The 20144-nt window shown below is 49.4% G+C and overlaps 1 protein-coding gene across 1 annotated transcript in view; it reads right to left on the reverse strand.

Annotated features, from left to right (window-relative positions):
• Positions 1-2166, reverse strand: part of LOC147661055 (cannabinoid receptor 1-like) — a 41558-nt gene extending 39392 nt beyond the window's left edge. The window contains exon 1 of the mRNA XM_086951362.1: positions 2108-2166. The gene's annotated coding sequence lies outside the window, so the exon portion shown is untranslated. The remainder of the gene's footprint in view (positions 1-2107) is intronic.
• Between the last annotated feature and the right edge of the window lie 17978 nt (positions 2167-20144).

The following is a 20144-nucleotide window of genomic DNA, read 5'->3' on the forward strand; positions in this document are numbered from 1 at the left end:
GTCCAGCCGGTCAAGGACAGGACCCAGCCTTTCCCCTTTTTTCCTTGAATAATTCAGCAGCAGCTCATTTGCATTACTTTAGGGCGGTTTGGATACCCTGCGATCGTCTGTGATTGAAAGTGCAGGGTCCAATCAGAACCTGCGTAGTCAATCACACTAAGTGTGTGGCACAGAAGAAGAGTTCTTTATTTGTTTTTTACAACTATAAAATAAAACTTAGAATTATTAAAAATGTAAGTTAAAACAATTTCACGATAAAGTGCATCATTAGGTCAGGATATGTATAAACATTTCTCCCCCCCCAACTCATTAACCATGTTCGCAGGTTCACAATAAAGTACATCATTATGTCTGGATATGTACAGGATTTTCCAGCTCATTGATAGCCAAGTTCACAGGTTCAAAATCCGCTTTTCTTAAGAGTGTGTCCCCGGCCATGTCTTAGACAAAGCGGGAAAAAGAAATCCAATGTATTTACAAGGTGACGCCCAAGTCAAGAGTGTATCTTCGAGAATGTGCCTGCAGCAGAGGAGGTGATCCCCAACTGCCTTGCCATGGCTGATCACCATTCAGCTGGGCATTTAAATTAGGGGCAGGCAGGGAATCCATTTTCATGCACACTACTGTCTCTACCTGTCTCCCACCTTTGTCTATTTGGCAAGTTTGACGTAATCATCCAAACTACAGTATTTATTATGGTTAAGTGGTATATGCGCTCCACTTATTCCACTGGCTTTTCAAGGACCAGAGCACACTAAGGCATCCTGGGCATCCACTAAATTTTCCAAAACATAACTTAGAGATGGTGTAATCCCGATGGCCTTGAGGTTCAGAGGATAAAGGAAGCCTGCAGTTACAGGGCTAATTCTTATAATTAACAAAAGGCCTCCTTTGGGCAGTGAGTACTCGGCAGAAAAGTATTTTATGTTATGATGCCCACCTACTGACAAAGCTGTGAAATTAAGTTCTCCAACCCATAAGATAAGTGGTTGAATGTCTTCAGTTTAGCTGTGAAAAATGAACTCCGTCCTCAAATTTGTTATCTGCAACCTTGTCTCATGTTTGTGAGTCTTCATTGTGTGCATGAAACTTACTTTTTCCTGACTCTCCAAAGTTTACTGTGCATAAGGGGTGTCCAATATAGGTCTAAAAGGCCCAGTTCAAGTCCAGGTTTTCCCTTTTCCAGCTATCCACATGAGGTAAGTGTGCAACCTATCTGAATTAAACTGTGTGAGTGGTTGTGAATGAGTGAGTTTTTTATGTGGTGAGTATATGTGAATAAAATCATCACAAAAAAACTTTCGTTTGGGCTTCAAGATCATAACAGATGAGCAAACAAGCTCATCTTTGCAAAATACATAACAATATTATTAGCCATAACAAAATTCTACAGATTTAACAATAGACGTTCTCCCACACACACACATATTAAATTGGGGCTATTCCAAGGCCATACTTCACTACATACATTATGGAATTTCATTCAGAAAAGCCATTTAAATGTTTGAAAACCATATTTAAACGCTAGGAGAGACCTAAAAAGGCATTACATTTTTGTTTGGATCTATTCCTGTAAAAACGTTGCCAAATTTCAGTAAACACTATTTCGCTTCTCGACAGGGAGAGAGTATTGCAACAGTAATATTCAGAACCTAGGACTGCTTCTTTCTTTACAGACATCCACTTTAAGTTAACACAGAAAGTGCGCAACAGTAAAAAACAACAACAAGTATTGGAAATGCAATAGGCCTCGAATTACTTGGAATTCGAGCTACTGGCATAGTTGATGGCAATGTTTTTTACTTATGTGGGGTGTAGTGGAATTGTGGGAGTTGGATTGGATTAGTTCGCAGTGTTATTGTGCGGTGTGGATTGGAATAAGTGGCATACGTACATGACAACACATCAAAGATTACTATCCCTGTTTAGGTTCGATATAAATTAAATTACAAGCGGAAGTTTTGGATCAACATAAGAACTAAAGAACTCCACAATTGTAAAGTCGATCGTGGCTATGAATAAACAGGAAAGCTGTAACAGAAAAGAATGCAAAAAATATATATTTGGAGACCTACTGAGATCAAGTTACCTACTGAGATCAAGTTACCTCCTGCGCTTTGACAAACACGTCTAGCTGCTGAAATGCGGGGCCCATGTCTGCGTACAGCACGTGCTCCATGTAGGAGCATTGCACGTGCTTCTTCAATTGCTCTTAATTTGAAGAAGCTGTGCGGAGTTTAAAAAAAACTAAATTGGAAAAAGGGCACCCGGGTGCTTGACTTCCTCCATCTGTAGGCAAAAGGAAGCCGAACTACAATAAACAGTGAAGACAGCTTCACAGCTAATGTTTCACAGGGTAAACATTTTGGCGTTTACATTTTGTGCGTGATAAAAATAACAACATAGGAAAAGGCCCTTTCTCCAAACGGGAGATTTAGATCCTTATTTGCATATATCTCTCATCAGCTAACCGAGGGTCGCACGAGTGGAAAAGAAGAAGGGAGATTGGGAGAATAAGTCTTATAATGCAGCGACAGTCTAATTGTATGCAAACCTCAGCTATAAACACATGGCTGTCTGGGTGGCGCGCAGAAGGTTTGGAAAAGGGACTACCTACAGATGAAGCCATAGAAGGAAGTGTCGTCCTCGAAATAAACATTTTTTTAATGTTTTTTTATTTTGCCGTTTTTTGCAACTTCGGTGCAAAATGTAGTTGGAAAAGGGGGTCTTGGGGGGCAGCCATAGCTGCCAAGGTTTCAGATTTCTATGTGTGACACATTCTTAAAATCGGGGTAATCATGAGTGACATTTCAAGCACTGTGAGTGACTTTTTCGCGAGCAAAATCAAGCAATGAAATCAAGCAATGAGGACCAAGGAAACATATAAATATCAGAAATGACACTCATTTCAGCAACTGGAAACTCTAAGAAATTCTTAAACCTGCTGCATATCACCAGAAATCCAAGAGAACTAACCTAGTACCCTTGTAATGAATGGTAGTTTTGAGAATATGTGTTGCATCATTGGTACAATCAAGTACTTTTAACAGGGATATTTAACCCCTCCTCAGTGTGACGTTATTGCGGTAGCTTTAATTCAATAATACCTTGTGTCTCGTAAAGTCACAACACTACACGGATGCGACTAGGAGGGGAAAAAAAACAATACATCTGCCGATGTCCTTCAGAAGTGTCTCTGTGTCATTTACACTCACTGGCTCAGCCGGCTGCATACACTCAGCTGCTGTACAGTAGCCAAGTCAGTCTGTCTGTCCCCAGTCACGATGCTGAAGATGAGGAGCCCTCAATCATGGAGAACGGGTCACACTGGTACTGCTCGGCTAATGTGAGAGGCGGGCCGTGGGCCTGCCCTAAACACCACCTGCTCAGCTTCTCCTGGACTCAGCACACCTGTGGAAGGAGAGCTCTAGTGTTGTCAGGCGACAACAACAATAACTGGGGGCCCAGACTCGGACACAGGCTGAGGGTGGCGAATATCCTGCTATAATGCATTTTCGTCAAGACCCAGAGTGCCTTTTAAGTTTAACAGCAAATGATGTCTGTTTAGTAGTGTGTACAACTAAAGTTTGTATTACATTCATTAATGCCTTCAAACATAAATATTTTAAAGATGTTACCACTTATTTAGGGTAGTTTGTACAACACTGTTTGGCTCCATGAGCAGAATGGCTTATAAACACGTGTTTTTTTTTTAACCCGTTCTATGCTCATGACGGAGCCGCTCCGTCATGAGCCTCGGTTGAGCTGTGCTCATGACGGAGCGGTTCCGTCATGGCCCGCGCGAATTTCGCGCCTGCGCGGCACGTTCCATTGAGCGGGCGCGTTCGTGACGGAACCGCTCCGTCACGAGCACAGCTCAACCGCGGCTCGTGACGGAGCGGCTCCGTCACGAGCATGCGAGCGCCACTCGGCAGCCCCACCCCCTTAGCGCTGCGGCGGAATTCCCGCCGCAGCGAAGGGGTTAATAAAGACATGCTTGTAAAACATCAACATCTTATAAAGGAAAGTGGGAAATTGTTTTATGAAACACGCTGGCATGCGGGAAGAGAACAGCTGCTTCATCATAGCTGAAATGTGCACTACAATCAACAGCGACCTTTGTAAACAGATCTCCAAATCACAAATTCAGCTGTCATGATTTAAAAACCAAGACGAAGACAGACACGTTTTTCAAAAAAGCACACAGACAGATTAATTTCCATTGATGCACAGTGTCGATAAACCTCACTCTAATGGACTTAGAAATACAAACTTTTCCTAAACGCACGCCTCATGCTAAGGAACCCATCACCATGCATTTACATACTACTTTCGGCCGCACCGCACCAATTACAGCGTGAACGGCGCTCTAGGTTGAATCTCGCTGTCCGTCTACTTTACCGTTGGGCACTGACTATGACGTCAGTTTAAGTTAGACGTTTGTCGGCCGGGGGCGGTGTGTCTCTACAAAACTTGCATTCAATGTATTTAATGCATTCAATGTAGCACTGCAGTACTAGCAGAGCTGCGAGCACCTCTTAGCCTCTGCATTCTGGGAGAAGTGCCACCATGCTCACAGCTTGCTTAGTCGATCAAGCTCATTTTAGCAGCACTCCACGTGGCAGTTGAAGAGGCGCTATAATGCGTGACAATGCATTTCAGTGCAGTGGTGCGGACCACCACACTGAAATGCGCTAATGTCACGCCTGATGCGTGACACTTGGCAGGGCTGGGCAGCCGAGCGTAGGGAGGTCTGCCCCCCCGGGATGTTTGGGGAATGGGATCGGCACGGGACTCTGCTTTGCCCCCTTTTGGGCTGGTTGGGCTTTTTGGGCTGTTTGGGCTATTTTGTAGTCCACAGGATATTTATTCCTCCAGTTTGTGTGTTCCTGTCACATTTTTGAGTGTTCCCGGTAGCTGGTCTCCAGCTTTCTAGAATTTTTTCTTTGGTGACCTGGTGGCTGGGAGCATTTTGTCAGGGAATTTTTTGTTTTAGTCAGGGAAGTTTTTGCGCTGAAGTTTAGTTATTTTTGGCTTGTTATGGTAGAGTTTTCAAGTGTCTTTCGATGGCATCAGGAGATTTTAGGGGCTCTAAGCACTTCGGCTTCTGGACGGAGCAGGTCACAGGGATTTATTAATTGGCGACATAGCAGCGGCGGTGGCTGCTTGCACGTCGTAAACTCCTAATAATGAACCCGTTTTTGGAGCAGGACTGCCTGCGGTCTAGAAAAGCGTCCCCAGTTTGGCATATCATGTCCTGTGGCGAAGGCAGCGGGGGTGAGGTAAGCAGGGGGTGGGGTGGTGTCATTGGGGGGCAGTTTTGTAGGGGAGGGGGAATGGGCCCAGTTTGGGGGGTGGGGGGAGTTTCAGCCTCGGTGTGTCTCCTTAGCAGATCCTGAAAGGGGGAGAGGGTGAGGTAAGGTCTTTTGGATTGTCAGAGGGGGAATTGGTTCCGGTGGCAGGGGTGCACGCTTGGGAGAGCATAGATCCTCTTTTCTTCTTGGGTGAAAGGGGCTTAGGGGCTCTGGGTTTGGGGGGCTACAGGTACCTTAGTACCCCTCCACCAGAATGAGCCCCCCTTAAGGGGCGCAGTTCAGCATTTCAGTCATTGTGATGAGGAAGTGAGGTTGGGGTTTTTTGGGGTTGGTTAGGGTGAGAGGGGAGTTCGTCACGCGGGGGCCGCCCCCTCGCCTGGCTTTTCAGGATGTTTGTGTGGAGTGGGGATGTGGCGGAGGGGGACCCCTCCCCCTCCGCCGCCCTCCCGGGTAATACGGTGAGTTATGGCTCTGGGTGGCAGGGTGCTGATCGGTTTTTTCGAGGGTGGTACTTGGGCCAGGGGAGATTGCAGGCCAGTTAGTTTTTTGGCGCTCCCAGCACTCCAGTCCAAATTTGTTTTTTATAGGTTGAGGAGCGTCGTAGGTCAGCAGACTCGGTAGGGTGAAGTGCGGCCCCAATGCATCGAGGAGAAGGGAGGGTGGAGCCTTGCGCGGCACATTCCGTACCGGCGGGGGAGCCCGGCGCGGCCAGCACACGAAGGTCAGGCGCGACCTCGCGGCCCCAACATAAAACAGGACTCAGTCAGCAGAGCGAAGTGCTGCCCCAATGCACTGAGGAGAAGGGAGGGTGGAGCCTTGCGCGGCACATTCCGTACCGGTGGGGGAGCCCGGCACGGTCAGCACACGAAGGTCAGGCGCGACCTCGCTGGCCCTAACAAAAAACAGGACTCAGTCAGCAGGGCGAAGTGCGGCCCCAATGTAATGAGGAGAAGGGGGGGTGGAGACTTGCGTGGCACATTCTGTACCGGCGGCGGCGCGGCCAGCAAACGAAGGTCAGGCGCGACCTCGCTGACCCCAAAAGACGCTGCAGTCACCGCAGGGGGGAGTACCAGCGAGTACAGCGGCTCCCCCGCCACGAGTATTTTCACAGGCCGCTAGGGCTGGTGTAGGCAATGTTGGGTCGGCTGAGGCCCGCAGTGTGGGTTTTATGATGGATCCTATACAGATAGAGGAATCGTTTGTACTGTATTATGATGACTTCCCTGAGGAAGGGGAGTGGAGGGACAATGAGGAAGGGGGGTGCCTTCTCATGTGTCTCCTAGATTTTTACAGGCACCGGAGGCGGTGCAGCCCAGGAGGGCAGTGGCGTTGGGGCCCGGAAGAGAGCGCGGCCCTCTGTGAGGGTTCCTCAGACGGTGGACCCGGTTGAGCAAATGGCATGGAGATCGGCGCCTGGTTGGGCAGCCTTGTTAGAGCCAGGTGAGAATGTTTTACTACGGGCCAAACCACCAATGGTGTCAGTGGGGACAGAGGGTGAAGTATTTTTGGGAAGAGCTGGGTGGTAAGCTCCGTAGGTGAATCGGTTAAAGAGCGGAGTGAGAAGGTTGTTCCACGGGTCAACCCGAAAATGGTGTCGGTGGAGACAAAGGGTGACGATGTTTGGGAGGAGCCGGGTGGTAAGCTCCACATGGGTAAATATATTAGAGACTGAGTAGAGTGAGAAGGTTGTTCCACGGGCCAAACCAAAAATGGTGTTGGTGGAGACAAAGGGTGACGATGTATGGGAGGAGCCGGGTGGTAAGCTCCACATGGGTAAATATATTAGAGTCCGAGGTGTGGGGACTGGTGAAGTGGTGGCATCAGGCACTAAAGTGGAGAGTGGCATGAATACTGGATGGAGGGGCCAGGAAAAGAGCCTTGCAGAGTAAAGAGCTAAAGTTTAATAAAAACCTCCTGTACATGGGTGTAGCAAAAAGCCCCCAGGTGCGCATTTGATGTTGGCTACGAAAGAGCACGTTTGAAGGGGAGGAATACGTTGAAATGTTGCAGCTACTTCACAAGGAGATACGGTCCAAAGAAGGGTCTAAGGAAGAGAGGTATGAGCTGGCCGAGCGGCTTACGGTGCCGTTGACAAATGTAAACTGGAAGGCCTTACTTACCGTAAGTGGTTACCTGTAGGTGTGTGGAAAAAGGTAGGGCCGATGACCTTTTTCAGAATTGCCCGGCGTTAACCGCCTCTATACCCACTCAAGTTACCAAACAGAGAGGCAGGCACTGGAAGGCAGGAAACAGAAGTTTTATTCAGACGGAGCAGAACACATCAAATCAGACAACAGGGTATCTTCTCGAGGTGCTCTAACCGCATCTCTGAGGCCTGGCCTCTTATACACAGGTTTATGATCTTTTTTGCATGTCACACATTCTTGCAATGCTTTGAAGTATGAAAGGACATCCTCGGAATCCCCGCTTTAGACCCGTTACCACACACATTTACAGTTGAAGTCCCCACCCCGATCACAACAGGTGATGATTGTCGCGCAGCTGGACATTCCGCCGATTCACGGAATGTATGTGGTTGATCGGATCTCATGGGGTGGGGGCTTTGATCAACTTGTGGATCCTTTGATGGGAGAAGCTTCCTACTGTATAGGGGGCAATAAACAGTATCCGCAGGGCCAGGTGGCGGCCTGGGAACGAGTAAGACAAACGGGCACAGAGGAAAGGGGGTTTTATCAAAGGACCCGGGATCATGAAAGGAATGGAGGGAGGTGTTGAGCTGGGAACAGGATGGGGTTCCGAGGCAGAGCTGTGCTGAAGAGGGGTTTATGACCCAAGGCATGTGAGAGCGGGGGCTATCAGCGTGCGGGGGATGCTTGTGAGGTCAGGAGAGAGAGAGAGAGACGCGCTGGCTATCGGCGATGGGCAGAGAGGCCATGGCATTTAAAATGGCTGCCGCTTACGCGCATGAATGGGCTCGAAAAGGGGGCAAGATGGCGCCGATAATGTTGGCACTGCAGCCTAGGTTTTAACAGTCCTCCCTTTTCAACATATCTAGCCAGCTTGTCTACTCAATGTCAATCTTCATTAAATTCCTAACCTCGGCATCATATAAAGCTCCCATGCGTTCCTTTCCAAAGTCCACAGTCTTAGGGCAAATACAATTCGCACATAACGAACACAGAGGCGGCAGGCATTGAATTCCTAAGCATAACCCACATATTACAACTACAGGAATCAGGATAATGGTAAACAGTCTCCAGCCCCAGTTCTTAACAGTACTCCAGAACCATCCACCAAGCAACCATTCTTCCTGCTCCTGGTGAACTTCTGAGGAGAGTCTGTGGAGGTGTTCGATGGCCTTGTACACTGAGGGTGAGTTGTCCGGTATATATGTACAGCAGCTGGACCCAATAATGCGGCATGCTCCACCACGATCCGCTAGAACCACATCTAGAACAAGGCGGTTCTGGAGAGCCACCAGGCAGACCGCTTGAAGCTCGGCTGTGTTGTTAGCAAGGATACCAGCTGTGATGTTCATTGTTGTCTCGACTGCCTGAGTCAGATGTCGGATGGCACTGCCATTGGGCCCCAGAGTGGAACAAGTCCCTTCATTGCATCAAGGAACTGTGCTCCTGTAGAGTCGGCTTGTTCAATGTCCTTGGCTCGTTTCTGTCTATGATGATTCGCTGGAGCCACATAGGTCGGAGGAAGGATGAAGGAGATGAAACAAGTGCCCCCCCAGCCTTTCGGGAGCCAGGTGTAAGCCTTTGTGCCGCAAACGAAGTACATGTTTGGAGAGGATACAAAGGAAGGTGGATCGGTAGAGTCCAAAGTTCTGGTGAAACGGCAAGCACTGCGGCCTACCAGCTGTGTCCCAAGCCCCTCTATGCACATATGGCCTGTGACGTTGATGACAGATAGAGCCACAGTCAGAGTGGCAGCTGTTCGTTTCCGTAGGTAGGAGAAGGTGGGTCTGGTTGGATTGTTGAAGATCTGCATTTCAATTTGTTCTTTAGCAGGGATGTCCATGTGGATAGAGTCGTTGGAGGTCTGCGGGCAGAAATGTGTCTTTGTTTTGTTTCGCCAGACCTCATGAAAGAAATGCGTCATGGTTTTGCTGGAGGTGGCATTGTCCTTATAGCTCTCTTGCAAGAGGATCAGCCAAGCAAAGCAGGAGCCGTGAATTGAGAAGGATGAAGGGATGAACGGTATTGAATGTCCAGTGGCGTGGGGTAGCAACCCACAGATCCAGCAGTTGGTGGCATTGGTGGCAAGATTGTGCTGGTGCAGCAGCTGCACAAAGGAGTTGTTCCAAAACTCCTTTCGCCTTTCTCTGAGTTGAGGAGAGAGCGAGATCAAATAATGTTCCTTCATGGTAGTAGGCTGCGCAGTGGTTAGGAATGTTTCATGAGCAGGTGCATTTTCTTCCACAATCCAGAGCGTGGTCATGAGGAGAAAGCAGAAAAGGATCGTGATGAAAAGTGCAATTGTCTTTGAACTATGGATTCTGTCTGTCTTTGGGTTCCTGTAGTGGATTTTCGGATGTCCGGTTGCTTCCATCACCTTCTTATTGGGCGCTTCCATCACCTTCTTATCGGGCGCTTCCATCACCTTCTTATCGGGCGCTTCCATCACCTTCAAGGGAGCTCGGTAGCGGGCAGAACCAAAGACCTCGTCTGGCTTTCTCTCCTGACAGCCCTTGTTGTGTTAGGCCACCGATCTGAGAATTATGACTTAGTCAATGGTCTGCTTAGCCGAAACTCTCTCCTTTCGACGTAGGTTATACCCTTCTTTGGATGGCACGGTAGGGTCAGGAATCTTTGCAAGTTCAAGTGTCTCTGTGTCTGGGTAGCAATTCAGCGATGGTCGGTCTTTGTTCAGGAGCTCTTCCTGGGTGGTCACGTCTTCAGTTGTCATCAGAGTCGGGGGAATCCGCTTGCAATGGTGCGCATGCACCCAGGTCCGCTTTCCTTCCACTCGAAGAGCTGTTCGGGTGGCTAGTAGGACTTGCCAGGGGCCCGTCCACCGGGGTTCCAGACTCTTGGCGCGCTGGAAATTCTTGATTAGGATATAGTCCCCGGGTTGCAGGTTGTGTCCGGGGCCCCTGGAAGCGTCAGGGATGGCATGCAGCACCTGTTGGTGAATGACAGACAGAGTTTCAGTCAATTTATGCAAGTAATCAGACATTAGGACGTCCGGGACGTCATGAATGGAAGTCGGTTTTGGTGCAGACCAGACGCTCATGGGTCGGCCAAAAACGACCTCGTAAGGTGTCAAATGGTGTTTGGTGGGGGTGGAACGCATCGATAGCAATGCCAGTGGGAGAGCGTCTGGCCATTTTAGTCCTGTGGTAGCCACTATCTTGGCTAGCTTTAGTTTTAGTGTGGCATTGTGTCGCTTGACAAGTCCAGCAGACTGGGGGTGGAAGACTGCGTGGAACTTCTGCTTGATACCCAGCCCTTTTAAGATGAGCTGGATGACTTTGGCTACGAAGTGGGGGCCATTGTCGCTCCATAAAATTCGACAAAGGCCGTAGCGAGGGAAGAATTCTTTTAACAGTACTTTTGCAGTGGCCATAGCAGTGTTATCACGGATTGGGTATGCTTCCACCCATTTGCTAAATGCGCACACCACGACAAGTACGTATTTCAGGCCTTGGCATCTGTCTAGTTGGATGTAGTCCATCTGCAGGACTTCAAACGGGTGATTGGGAACCCCAAACCCTCCCCGGGGTACCACAGTTCCTTTCCCGGGGTTATGTTGCAGGCATATCAAGCATTGTTGGACCAGACGTTTGGCGGAGTCTGTGATTTTGTCGTTGTGCCAAACTCTGGAGACAAGTTCAATCATGGGGGCTGATCCTATGTGAGCAGGGGAGTGTGCCATAGTCAGTATGGGAATCAGGTATGAGTCAGGTAGCAACCATTTGTTCGTGTCCTTTGTCCGCCAGCAGCCTTCATCGTCTTTCAATCCCACCAGTGCCCATTCAGTCAATTCACGTTGTGTGCTAGCCATTTGAATGTGCCTAATAGTGTCCCTAGCGTCGGTCCATTTCTCTGCTTGTGACCTGGTCACGTACATGCGTGTCGTCGTCCTATTTTCAGCGGTGGTTCGAGCAGTGACATCGGCTAGTGCATTTCCCTGTCCAATAATGTCTGTCACTTTCTTGTGTGCCTGGCATTTGATAACCGCAAGTCTTTTGGGGAGAAGGACAGCTTCGATCAGGGTGGAGACTAAATCTCCATGTAAGATAGGGGTGCCGTGCGAGGTCAAGAATCCCCTTTCCTTCCAAAGGAGCCCTAAATGGTGAACCACCCCGAAGGCATACTGGCTGTCGGTGTAAATGTTCGCTGTGGTTCCTGCTGCTAGGATGCATGCTCGTGTCAGGGCAATCAGTTCCGCTGCCTGAGCAGATCATTGTGTGATGCGGGATGTCTCGACTACAGTTCGGGCCGTGGTGACTGCATAGGCAGCTGAAGTGGTGCCATCGGGGAGTTTGATGCAAGAGCCGTCCACCCACAGCTCTCCGTCAGGGTCAGGAAAAGCCGTGTCTCTGAGGTCAACCCTACTTCTAGTCTGTTCGTTCGTGAGGGTCACACAGTCGTGTACAGGGGGCACATTGGGATCGTTCTCTGGTAGGGGTAACAGAGTTGCCGGGTTCAGTGTGGTGCATCTTTTCAGGGTGATGTGGGGTGCTAGCAGAGTCAGTTCGTACCCAGTCAGTCGTGCGCTCGTTAGATGTTGCGTCTTGGTTTGGTTCAGGAGGGTGTCAACTGCATGGGGTACTAATACCGTGAGGGAATTCGAGAGCACGATCCCCTCACTCTGTCGGATAGAGATAGCAGCGGCAGCTACAGCTCGAAGGCAGGTAGGTAAGGCTCTGGCTACGGGGTCAAGAGTGGCAGAGAAGTAAGCGCATGGCCGTTGCTTTGGGCCAATGGACTGGGTCAAGACTGATAAAGCACACCCCTCCCTTTCGTGAGTGTAGAGGGAGAAGGGCTTTGTGTAATCGGGGGTACCTAGGACAGGTGCTGAACAGAGGGCATCTCGTAGCTCTATGAAGGAGGATTGGCATTCACGGGTCCAAGGGAGCGGGAAGGGGACATCTTTAGCTAGCAGAGAAAGCAGCCGTTTCACAATGAGGCTGAAGTTTGGTAACCACTGTCGGCAGAAGGAGGTGAGGCCTAGTAGGGAGCGGACCTGTTTCTGAGTCTTAGGGACAGGGGTTTCAAGAATGGTTTGGATCCGGTCGGGAGTAAGTTTCCTTCCGTCTTTGGACAGAAGGTGGCCTAAGTAAGTGACCTGGGGTTGACAGAATTGCAACTTCTTTTTGGAGACCTTGTGGCCATTTTCCGCAAGGAAGTGCAGGAGTTGAATGGTGGCTGTGACTGCTAGTGTAGTGGTGTCGGCCGCCAAAAGGATGCCATCGACGTATTGTATTAACACCACTCCATCGGGTAACTGGACTTCATCCAGTTGTCTCTTGAGGGCCTGACTGTAGATGCTGGGGCTTTCTGTGTAGCTCTGGGGTGCTCGACAGAATCTATATGAGCGGGCTTTTAGGGTAAAGCCGAAGAGATATCGGCTGTCTGGCGGGATGGGGATAGAGAAAAATACGTTTTTGAGGTCAATGACAGTGAAGGTGGTGGCAGTAGAAGGAATCAAAGTCAGGATAGTGGTGATGTCTGAGACCACGGGGTACTGGGGTACAACCACTTTGTTGATCTCTCGAAGGTCAATGATGAAGCGGTATGCTTTCTCATCCCCCTCTCCTTGTTTCTTGATGATGGGCAAGATAGGGCTGTTGCAAACGTTGCTAACCACTTCCTCTACCACTCCTGCGTCTATCAGTGACTGAATAATCTTTACCAATGCCTTCTCGCCCTCGGGCGATATCCGATATTGTGGAAGTTTTGGGAGTATTGCGTCCGGTCGAACAGTGATGTGCACTGGGTCAATCATCATGCGTCCTACGTCCGAATCTGTCTTGGCCCACAGATACAGAGGCAGAGTGTCAAGCAGAGACATGTCAGCGTCATTGATAGAAAACATGCGTCGGGAAGGGCAATGTCTGAGCAGAATGGGGTTGTCATACAGGAAAACTCGAACTCCGTCTTGGGAACATCTAATAGTCGCTCGGAAGTGCTTCAGTAAGTCAAGTCCCATAATGGCGTCAGGAGTATTGGCGGAAAGCAAAAACGTTGTGTCAGTGATATTGTTCTCTAAGTCGAAGGGGATCGGAGTGGACAAAGGGTTAGTGGAGGGCGTTCCATCGAAACCTATCGATGTCACAAGTGAGCCAGACAAGGGTGCCCTTGGAATCAGTCATTTAGATAACGCACTACGTGTTGCGCCAGTGTCTACCAAAAATGGAGACTTTGTACCCAGGACCTTAGCAGTGACATAAGGACCTTACTGGTCAACATAGAGCTCGATTGGATCCCTCCCTTGCCCTTGGCAGTCCTATGCGAAGTCATGGGCATCGTCACAGTCAGACTGTTGGTACTGATTCTGTCTGGGCCGTTCAAATGTATTTGGTCTGTTTGATTTATCGTTAGTCGTGTCATTTGCGGGCCCTCGTTGCTGTCCTCTATTTCTCGGTCCACCCGCTACTTCCTTGGGGTCCCTATTTGTGATCATCTCCAACAGGACCGGGCACTGGGATTTCCAATGGCCGAATCCTTTACAGAAGGCACACTGGTCCTCGCTAATGTCTGTACGTCCAATGCGGGGTGTCGGGGTGCGGTCTTTAGGAGGTGCGTTCCTAGGGACATTTGTCTGGTAGTTTCCTTTGTATTGCTCTCGTCCTATAGTCACCCCTTGCAATCGTGCAATCATCACCCTCTCTTTTAAGTCTTTCTTCTTTTTCTCTGTTGCTCGATCATTTTCATTTTTCTGGTGTTCGTAATATTGGGCCATCTGAAGGATAGCCGCAGGTTTGGAGGCCGCCCAACTACTCTCGCTTGCCTGCAGTTTCTGGGAGACCTCCGGTGACAAGCCCTTAACATAATTCTGGACAAACAGATGGTGTCCGGTTGCAGTGGTCATGTCCTGGCTGCTGTAATCGGAGAACACCGTTTCAAACCGGGAGGAGTAGTCCGATACATCTTCCTGGGGTTTCTGACGACAAGCCGTTACTATCGACCAGTCCACTTTCTTTTCTGGAATCAGGGTTTTCAATTTCTGTACAATTTTATCTGGGAGGTCTAAAATGGGTTTCAAAGGCTTCTGTCCAGGTTCTCGTTGCCTATCTATGCCATCGAGTTGTGACCAGGTATGTCCGAACAGCTCAAGGTGGTCGACTTTCCGGATTTGCTTCCACACATCAGCTGGCAGACATAACCCGAAAAACAAGTCGATGTCAGCCAGGGTCATAATCGTTGAACCTAGGGCTGTACCTAATTCAGTATAGAAGGCAGTGGGGTTTTTATGTAAATCAGGCAGAGATTTCCGGAACGTCAGTATATCTTGCCGATCCTATGGCTGGTAGACCCAGTTGTACACTACCCTCCCTTTTGCATCTTGGTGGTTGACATCATCGTGAGTTCCTTGACCTCGTGGAGGAACCCAGTAGGGGGCAGCCTCTCTTATTGGCATCATGGCGCTAGCTCGCTCAGTTTGTGGTTCGGTTGCTACGGGTGTCGTGGGTTTAACTTCCGATTCCTGTTCAGTGAGGTGGCGGAAAACCTCAAGCGTACGCGTAAGGAGGTCCGTCACATCACACTCGCCCTCATCCCCGATATCGACCTTCCTGTACAGAGTCGTTAGGCTCTCGGGACCTTTGTCTCGATATCGGTCCTCGTACGCATTCAAAACATGATAACACAGTCGTACGGCAAAATGTCGTCTGTGGCTCCCTGCATATGAGTTGAACATATCCGTGATGTGCCCTTCACTTTCCTTTCTTTCTATCAATGTCCTCACTACCTTGTCAATCCCTGCTCGCTCATCCTTGCCTAATCTGTTTGTTCTTGCGGAATCAGCCTTTCGGGTCTCGGGGTCATCTAACGCTGCCGCTTGTGCTGTATCTAATACATGGGGTTCGGCCGGCACAGAGGCCATGGGGGCCGAAGCTCTGGTACTACTCTCGTCTGTGCTTGGGGGTAGCGGGTGCTGTGCTAAGGGTTGGGAAGGGGCATATGGAGGGGGCATGTGGATGATCGGGGGACCTAACAAAAGATCATCGTTGGTTCGCTGTTTCGAGGGTAATTCAGGATAGAGCGTAGAGGGCGTTCTAACCGGACACTGGCTTGATGTTTCTACCTCTAGCTTTTGTTTGGCTTCCTCTCTTTCCTTAATCTCTTCTTCTAATTTCTTAGCAGCTAGGTGGGCTGCCTTTCGCAGCTCTTTTCCCAACCTACTCTCATTTCTCTTTTTACGCTGTTCGGTTTCTTTGCGCCACATGCCGAGACTATCAAGCATAGTGGGCGTTGTCTTGTGCTTCCCAAGGGCTGTTTCTAGCGCGCTTATTTTATCCTCATCGAAGGATCCTATCAGTGGCCACTGACTTTCTCGATCCTTTCTCGTGTATTTATGCCACAGCTTGCTATAAGCTATAGCGATCAATCCATGCTTCATGAACATGTCCTTATTAGGGGTGCCTTCCAGTGGAGCCGGATGGTTCATCTCTAATAAGCGGTGCGGGCTAAACAGGCTACCAATCAGTGGGGAGAAGATAGGCATGACGGATTACAACGGGGACAAAAGTCTGCACTGCCTATCTTATCACTGCGTGCAAAGACTAGACAGAATATTTCTATTCTTCGTTTTTTGCAGGCGGTGAATACCTCAAAAGAACCAATATCGAACAGTCAATGTTCGGTCAATCAAACAATCAATGGGGAGAATAAGTAGGCACGACGGGTTACAACGGGGACAAAAGTCTGCGTTACCTACCCTTTCGCTACCTGCAAAGAGAGAACCTGTTCTTCCCTGTTTGCAGACAGAGAATCTCCAGAAAACAATCCGCGAACAACAGTTCGGGCCAAACAATCAATCAGTGGGGGAGGAAGATAGGCACGACGGATTACAACGGGGACAAAAGTCTGCGTTACCTATCCTTCACTGCTCGCAAAGAGAAAGCCTGTTGTTTCTCCGTTTGCAGACAGTGAATCTCCAAACAAATCAACAAAAGAGTAATACTAGTATTTTCCAAACAATCAAATAATCATTTCGCAATTTGTCGCGTTTACACGACCTTACCCGGACCGCATGGACAGTTTCTTGTCTTCCGAATCCAGCGCCCGATCGTCCTCTATTCTTCGTGATCTTCGCGGCACTCCTGATGGTTCCCAGTCAGGACCGTAGATCACTCGAGAGAGGTCTGTTCGGAACCAGTGAAGTTCGGATGATCGGCTGTCAGACGAGGGTCTATCGGACAGGAGCTCTCCCGATCGTTGCAGTCGTTCACTCTGTCGTCAGACCTCTCCCACTGGATCCAGGAATCGCTGATGGGCCCCACGTTTGGGACGCCAATTGTGAAAAAAGGTAGGGCCGATGACCTTTTTCAGAATTGCCCGGCGTTAACCGCCTCTATACCCACTCAAGTTACCAAACAAAGAGGCAGGCGCTGGAGACTGGAAGGCAGGAAACAGAAGTTTTATTCCGACGGAGCAGAACACATCAAATCAGACAACAGGGTATCTTCTCGAGGTGCTCTAACCGCATCTCTGAGGCCTGGCCTCTTATACACAGGTTTATGATCTTTATTGCATGTCACACATTCTTGCAATGCTTTGAAGTATGAAAGGACATCCTCGGAATCCCCGCTTTAGACCCGTTCCCACACACATTTACAGTTGAAGTCCCCACCCCGATCACAACAGGTGATGATTGTCGCGCAGCTGGACATTCCGCCGATTCACGGAATGTATGTGGTTGATCGGATCTCATGGGGTGGGGGCTTTGATCAACTCGTGGATCCTTTGATGGGAGAAGCTTCCTACTGTATAGGGGGCAATAAACAGTATCCGCAGGGCCAGGTGGCGGCCTGGGAACGAGTAAGACAAACGGGCACAGAGGAAAGGGGGTTTTATCAAAGGACCCGGGATCATGAAAGGAATGGAGGGAGGTGTTGAACAGGATGGGGTTCCGAGGCAGAGCTGTGCTGAAGAGGGGTTTATGACCAAAGGCATGTGAGAGCGGGGGCTGTCAGCGTGCGGGGGATGCTTGCGAGGTCAGGAGAGAGAGAGAGAGACGCGCTGGCTATCGGCGATGGGCAGAGAGGCCATGGCATTTAAAATGGCTGCCGCTTACGCGCATGAATGGGCTCGAAAAGGGGGCAAGATGGCGCCGATAATGTTGACACTGCAGTCTAGGTTTTAACAGGTGCCGGCCCTTTCAGGTAGGCCTACCCGGGGAGGGGTGGGTAGGACAATAGCTACACAGTCAGGATCAGGAGTGTGAGGGGAGTTTTTATGAAGGCTTGGGCACAAGGGAGTATGGTAAGTTCATACCTGAGTTCTCTCAGTGAGGACGGAAACATCGCTTGGTTAGGTGTTGGGGAGACAGGGCGCAAGGAAACCAGCAGGGGCATCGGACAGGTGCTTGCACATCTGGGCCTCCACAACAATCCCCGGGTGGTAGGGGCGGTAAGGAGTTTTAGGGTCATGGGCCCAAAAGCTTCTACACCAGTCAGACTAACAGCTTTGGCGTCAGGGTCTGGAGAAGATGAGGGTTTGGAAGCAGAGCAGGTCCTGTTGGAGAGTTTTGAAGAGGGGTTTCGTTGGGATTAAAAGGGGCCTCAGCAGAGGCGGTGGGCAAACAATTTCAAAGTCAGCATTTTAACATATGGCAGGGGTGCAACACAAGTTGGACAAAGAACTCCGTGAAGGAGGAATGGCAGGTCCTTTTGATGGCTGCCCAGTGGATGATTTGATTTGTTTCTTCGATTGGGAGGGGTGTTCCCAAAGAAGAATGGGGTCAGTACAGACTAAGTCAACACCTATCGTGGCTTGAGGAGTTCAGTAAATATTTTCATGGATGAGGAGGCAGCCCCAGTGTCATATTCCCCAGTTTAAGTTGCTATGTCATTGGTTGTGACCGCGGGCGCACTTACAGATATGGCGAAAGGCAACATAAAATCTTCATTTGAATTGCTTCCCGTACATCCGGATGATTGGGGTCTTCTTGGATTCCATTTTGAAGGACGGTGGTATGTGGATAGGGCATTTCCAATGGGTTGTTCAATGTCTTGTGCTTTGTTTAAGTGTTTCACCACCTTTTTTCAGAGGTATTTTACACAGCACACTGGTCCGAGGCTAGTAACACACTACTTAGACGTCTTTTTTTTGTAGGTTCCCCGGGCTCCACAGAGGGCCAGGTAGCACTAGACACTTTCCACGAGCCCTTGCGGGAGCTGGGGTTGGCCCTTGGCACCAGAGGAACAATGGGGCCATGTCGACCATGTCATTCTTAGGCATGGAAATTGACTTAGTAGGAATGCAGGCATGTGGGTCGGTTGATAAGAACCCAGAAATGTTGGTGTTGTTGGAAGGAAGGTGGGCAAGCATAAATTAACACCAAAGGACATCCAGTTTTTGTGGGGCTATATCAATGTTGCCTGTAAGGTAGTCAGGGCTGGTAGGACTTTTTGCAGGAGATTGGGAAGGGCGATGTCAGGTCATTAGCTGTCTCTCCACCATATCCGCTTGTTGGCTGGTGTGTAGGTGGACTTGCGCATGCGGAGGTCAATTTTGCATTCCTTTGACAGATTACTACGGGTTCGAAAAGATGACTTTCAGTGGGATGTTCAACTATTTTCAGGACCGGCAGGTGGCGATGGGTGTGGTATATTCTGACAAGGCAGTTGGTTTTCGGGGTCGTGTCTGTGCGGTGGAATTTTGGAGGGAGGGGCATCTTCGTTTTTGAGCCTTTTCTTGTGCTGGCGGCATTTTCGCCGTGGAGTGAGGAAGCGGCTCATTAGAAAGTTTGGTTCAGGATTTACTTCTTGGCAGCGGTGGAAATTATCAACAAGCAGTCGGCTAGGGATGTGCCGTTTGTGAATTGGTTGCTGGTTTGTTCTTGACTGCATTAGGCTTGATATGGCGTTCTGGGCACTTTTTATCCCTGGTGTGATCTGGGAAAATTGCTGCTGCTTGGTCTCATTCGCAGAGGAGGGGATTCTGTGGACTGGGCATGGAGGTGGATAGGATTCCGACCGCAATACCGGAACAGCTGTGGTATGTGGACAACGCAGGGTCTTTCAGCTGGTAGTAGTTCATTGTCAGCTCCTACTTGCGCAGTTTTTTCTCTGGCCTGGAGACAATTTATGGCATCTGGTGCTTGTCAGCGGGAGGAGTCAAGGGGGTGATCAGGGGATGTTTTTTCAGTTTAGGGACGTTGCCTGTATTTTGCAGGGAGGGTTTTTGAAGTATGCTTGTTTTATGAACAGGCTTGTTGTCTTCTGGGGCCTTTTGGGTATCCGAGCTCTTAGGTTATATGTTTCACCTAGGTGTCTCCTGGCAGTAGGTTTTTCTTTGACATGTTTCATATGTCTGTAGAGGGTTAGGTGGGGCTGCAGGGTGCAGGTATGTAGTTTTTTGTTGGCTTGGGCTCTGGGACGTGTGGCTCTTCCCTGTGTAAAAGTTTTCTCTGGGCAGGGGTTTGTTCTGGCGCACTGGGGTGGCAAAGGGGTGAATTGGTCCTAGGTTAACCGCATTGCTGTGGGGTTTGCTGGCACTCAGAGTATTGGGAGGCTGGCCATGGTTTCGGAGCATAGCGGGCATTAGGTTTTAGGGAGTCGGGCATGTACTGCTGTTAGCAATGTGTTCTGGTCAGGGAGGGGAGTGTTTCTAGATACTTCATTTTCTGAACAATATTTTTTCAGGTTCGGCCATAGTTGGAGGCTCCTGGGTGTCTGTTTTGTTA

This window comes from Lissotriton vulgaris, unplaced genomic scaffold (assembly GCF_964263255.1).
Source record: "Lissotriton vulgaris unplaced genomic scaffold, aLisVul1.2 SCAFFOLD_354, whole genome shotgun sequence".
NCBI classification, from domain to species: Eukaryota; Metazoa; Chordata; class Amphibia; order Caudata; family Salamandridae; genus Lissotriton; species Lissotriton vulgaris.